Source organism: Microcebus murinus, chromosome 1 (genome assembly GCF_040939455.1).
Source record: "Microcebus murinus isolate Inina chromosome 1, M.murinus_Inina_mat1.0, whole genome shotgun sequence".
NCBI classification, from domain to species: Eukaryota; Metazoa; Chordata; class Mammalia; order Primates; family Cheirogaleidae; genus Microcebus; species Microcebus murinus.
Genome location: NC_134104.1, coordinates 160,344,941 through 160,350,679, shown reverse-complemented (window position 1 = coordinate 160,350,679; position 5,739 = coordinate 160,344,941).

The following is a 5,739-nucleotide window of genomic DNA, read 5'->3' as shown; positions in this document are numbered from 1 at the left end:
TCAGTGCAGTCACGTGTGTGTGTTTAGCAGAGAGAGTGTTCATCAAAGTTTAATGTGAACATGGATTATGGTTAGGGCATCTGGAAAAACACATACATTTCAGGTATGTAGATGATATTATGGTTTAATCTCAATGATTTATTTTGTACTTTAATGCTCGTTTTTCTTTTGCCTATTGCTAATTTTTCCATTTCTTATCTGCTCTGTTGTTGCTAATATGTAAGAGCTGTACTAAGAGATTAGGCATTTAGCACAGTAGGATGGGATTACCATGAAATTTCAGGGCAAGGGAAGAAAGACAGAATGATTTTAAGAGAGAAATAAAACAATGTTCAAGATGAAGAACAGGCTGAATTACCCAGAATATTTTGCTGGTTGCTTTTTTTTTTTGAAATCTTACAACAATTGCCAGTGAGGTCTTTAGAGTTTTTCAACCTTGGCACTATTAATATTTTGGGCTGGTAATTCTTTGTTTTGAGAATTTGTCCTATGTGATGTGTCACAGTGTCCCTGGCCTTTACCCACTAGAAACCAATAACATCCTTCCATTTATGAGAACCATAATGTCTCCAGACATTGTTGAATGTGCCCTGGGGAGCAAAGTCACCCCTCTTGGAAAATCACAGCTGTAATTTCCAAGTGGGAGTTACAGGCTGACCACAGAGGTGGACTGTTACTTGTTGGGCTGACTGATGAGTGACAGTCGCTCCTTGTGAGGTTCACTGTGTAGAGTGTGAAGATGTGGCATCTTCTACAGCAGTGGTCCCCAACCTTTTTGGCACCAGGTACTGGTTTCATGGAGACAAGTTTTGCACGGGCAGGGTGAGGAGTGGGGCAAGGGTGGGCTGGGAGGTGGAGCTTGGGTGGCGATGCATGGCCAGGTTCCTAACAGGCAATTTGTCTTTAAAATGAGAGAGAATATTACTACCTACTTCTTAGGGTTGTTGTGAAGATAAAATGAACTAACATTTATGGAGTACCTAAAGTAGCTTCTGCTACATAATAAAAGCTCAATAAATGTTAGCTAGGAGAGAAAGGTTTTGCAGGAAGGGATACCAGAATAAGTCTGAGGGCTAATCCAAATCAGTGTGGGATGGGTACATTTAACATCTCTTTTAAAGACAAAAGGCTCAAAGGCAGAGAGAGATTGTGCAACTTTCCCAAGGTGAAAGGGATAGATTTCAACCCAAGCAGTCTGGCTCCAAAACCTATGTTCTTAATACCTAGTACTATTGGCTCAGTGCTGGGAAGTCACCCTCAGTGTTTTAGGGAGGTTGTAAACTTACGGCCTGCTGTCTACGTCATACTACAAGATGTGTCTTGTTTGGTATAGCATTAAAAAAAATAATAATAAAATTAGTAGCTGACATTTAAAAAATGAGTATTTTCACATTAAAATTTGGAGTTTTGGTTTGAAAAAGAAGAGCGGGCCACCTAGGTGCATATGTCACAAGTCCCAACGTAGCAACAGTCCACTGGATCCAAGCAGCTGCTGCTCCCTCTTAGACAGGACTGGGCGTGTGCGGTTAGCCAGTTACTTATGTCACCTAACTGGCCCCTGCAGGCTTTTGCATTTGTAATTTTTTTTAAAATATTCTCCTTCTAGGTCAGAGTTTCTCAACTTTATCGTTAGAATAGGAGATTAGGAGACAGGGCTGAGACCAGATGCAGGGGCCTGAAGACTGGGTGCAGGTATTAAAGTACACGACAAACTACAGGGGCTGAGAATTGGCTTCAACCGGCTTGTCAGTTACCCCTGTCACCTTACATGAACTTTGGCTAATTACAATATCATTTACATCATGGTTTTAAAATTCCTCCACTCTTGAAATCACCATGATAGTTCTGAGACAACCATATAAAGTTTGAACATGGCAGAGAACCCAATTCTGGGAATTACTACCCAAATTCTTAGTAAAAACCAACCTCTTTTCCTTGAATATTCCTCCCTTCAGTTAGTAAAACTAGAAAAGATCTAAAACCACTTCCTCCCAGTGCAGCTGCTTTCTTTCCAGCCTGCCTGCTCTTTCCTGAGAGTGTACCTTTGCTTTCAATAAAATCTGTCAGTTGCTTGGCTTACATGGTATGTCCTGAAATTCTTTTCCCGACGAACACCAAGAACTTGGAAAAACCTCCACTCTGAGGGTGGTAACATTATCACTATTGACATTTTGGGTGAGCTAATAGTCTGGTATGGGGCTGTCCTGTGCACTATAGGATGCTTAGCACCATCCCTAGCCTGTGCCCACAAGATGCCAATAGCACCTACCCATTCATGACAAAATGAACCCATTCATGACCAAAAATGTCTCCAGACATTGCTAAATGTCTTCTGGAGGGGCACACTCTCCCCAGGTGAAAACCACTGGTCTAAACCGAAAAGGTCTGTACATATTTATAAGCTAGCCAATGAGGCTAAAAAAAGGAAATAAAACAGAAAAGAAGATTAATCTCTAGGTATAAAGAAATGCCTGGCATATCACAAGAACCCAATATAAATTTAATGAGTGAAGGATAAACACAACCATTCCCAGGTTTCAGTCCTACTACTCATTTGCATGGTGACCTTGAGCAGTTTCTTGAATCTCTCTGATCTTAGTGTCCTCAGCTGGAACACAGGGACAAATTGCTCAATGAGGCTTGATATTTAAATTACATGATATACTTCACCAGCAAATTGGTATTAACTGATCAATACCTAAGCGGACATACAGGAATAACATTTATCGGGTGTCGGGGCAGGTGGGGGGAGGGGTGGGTATATACATAAACAATGAGTGCGATGCACACCAACTGAGGGATACACACGCTTGAAGCTCTGACTCGAGGGGGGGCGCAGGGGCAATATACCTAACCTTAACATTTGTATCCCCATAATATGCTGAAAAAAATAAATTACATGATATAATCTGCCAAAGGCCAGCTCCAAAGCCTAACAATAATAGCAGCTTAAAAAGAGGTGGAATTAGTTTTAAAAACAAAGATAAATTATCAGCTAAATTTTCCTAGCCTGTCTGCCCCTGCATAGCCAAATGGGCTTGGTTCTTTCATACTTGTTATTGAGTTGCAATTTCTAAATAGCACTTCATCAGCACTCATAGGCTCAGGGGATGCTCAACAGGAAGTGTTTCATGGCCAAGCAAATTTAGGAAATGAAGAACAATGGATCATTGCACACCGAGAGAGGTGATGTTCATTAGTATATACACTGTTAAAATCGAAGGGCTGCTGCGAGGAACCCTGCTATCTAACTCTGTGTTTTGTTGAATGTTTTTGTCTTCTGTTCCTTGAACACCTGTTACTGTTACCATCCTCTGGGCAGGTTGGGAAGCCCTGGTATGGAGCACCCCGTCTCTGGTAGGTTTTGTGGGCACGTGCTCTCTTGAGGGCGAGAGCTGTGTGGCTGCAAAGGTAGGGAGTGCTGCCTGGGGACATGACCGTCTGTTCTTCAACAGAGAGGCTGGCTCTGAGCTGGGTTAATCTGCTTCACGCCTGGGTGATTAGAAAGGGGGAGAGGGTGCTCTGGGGGCAACAAGGAAGAGTCCTGAGACTTAGCTAGACCAAAGACCAAAGGCAGGAGAGAGAAGAAAGAGGGGAAAACAGAAAGGAGGCAGGAAGGGGAAAAAGAAAGGTGTAAAATGCAGAGGCGGTAAATGAAAGACTGAGAAGATACAGCTGTTCTCTGACCATCCCCTTCAGACAGATCTCATTTCTACTAATTAAAAAAACAAAAGTGGTTTAGGAAGGTAATATTTGACGAGCATTTATTCTGTGCCAGGCACTTGCTAAGGGTTTTATCTTTCATCTCATTTCAGTTAGAGTCCCAAGAACCTTCTGAGGTAATACTGTTACCCTCATTTTATAGATGAAGTTTGGAGAGCTTAAGTCTGACTCGGGAGCCTCTTTGTCCACCAGAAATGCATGCTGTCCCTTTAGCAGTGTGGCCTTAATCCTGGGAAAGTGGCTGCCCACCCAAAGACTCCATTCCCAGGCCCCCTTGCCTGGGGCTAGAGGACTAAGTCCCACCGACGGAAGGTGAGTCGACGCACTGCGTGGCAGTTTGGAGCCCAGGTTTTGACAAGCTAGTGCGAGTTCCCCACTGCATCTTGCCTTCCACCAGCTGTGAGCAGAAGACTCTGAAGTCTGAACAGTCGAAGGAGCCACAACATGGGTCCAGAAACCTGGGTCCTTGAGCCACCACGTGGAGGAAAGCCAAGTGCTGACCAGGAACTGTCTCTTAGACTGTTGTGTGACTCCACTGTAAAATTCTGTGGTGTTAGGTCAGTGGCATTTTGGAGTTTGATGTAGAAATGAGTAATTCTATCAACACATTGCCTCTCCTGGTACTTCCCAAGGTGATCACTAAGTCCCCAAACTCAATGGGGGTTCCCAAGCCGGAAGATTCATAGATTGGGAATGTTCCCCATAGGCCGTCCCACTCCACCTGCAGTGCCCAGGCCCTGGAGAAGGATGCCATTTCACCCGGACAGCTCTATGCCCGGGGACACGCAGGTGTGTCCTGACTGGTCCACACCCCTTATCAAGAGGGCTCCTCGCTGCATCAACAGGATGCCTCCTGCTGCATAGCAAGACGGGCCCCATTTCAGTAAGGCAGGCCCTAGTCCTGATTCTAACAACTCCTGTGTGACACCCTCTCCGAGTCTCCGATTTCCTTTTGTTGCTGTCATTTTTTCTCAAAGGACCCAGCCAACTCATGTGTCTATTTATCATTTACACAGTAGGAAGGAGTATTTAATGAACACCTACTGTGCCTGGGCACTGATTCAAGGGATGGGGTTCCAGAGGTGAGCAAAGCAAACTCCGTCCCTGTCCTCCAAGAGCACATGCTCTGGTCATGAGTAGTCACTGTGACAGGCATTAGGGAAGGACAGGGGACTAGGGTGCTCAAGAAGGAGAGACCAATCCAGACTTGGAGAATCAAGGGTACTCCCTGGGGAAAGGACATTTTGGCTCAGCTTTTAAAGACAGGTAGGTGTCACCCAGGTTAGTGGGGGAGGGTATGTGGGAGCATTCAAGAAAGGGGCACAGTGTGTGCAGAGGCCTGGGGTGGGTGAGGATGGCGTCTGCCATGGAGCTGGCAGTCTGGAAGCACGTGGGGTGTGACGGGGAGGGAGTGTGGGCGCAGGCCAGGCAGGCAGGGCCTGTGGGCAGGAGCCTAGACGTTCTCCTGAGGGTGAAGGGTGCTCAGCAGGCGTGGGCCACTTTCAAGGCTGACCTTTAAAGACCACCTGTGGAGACACTTCACCTCTGCAATTCCTCAGTTACTGAACTCTCATTTTGGCCACAGAACCTCAAGGTCTTCATTGCAACATTTTGGTGTTGCATTGGTTTGGCTCAAACCTCCCCCACCCTGGGTTTCCAGCCAAGCTCGGGTGGCCACCGCTGTCCATCAGTGTGTTACATGATAAAGAAGAAGATCTTCTTCTTCTTTTTTAATAGAGACAGGGTCTCACTCTGTCACTCAGGCTGGAGTGAGTGGCACACCGTAACTTTGAACTCCTGGGCTCAAGCAATCCTCCCTCCTCAGCCTCCTGAGTTTCTGGGACTACAGGTGAGCCACCGTGCCTGGCCGTGCTGTAGGTTCCACCTCATACTCCTGTCCCATGGCTGCCCTCTGCATACATATTCCTCCTCCCACTGAAGGGCTCACCTCCTGTTCCTTGCCTGAGAGGCCCTAACCCCTCAGCACTGATGCTGCTGACTCTGTGCTGGGCTCAG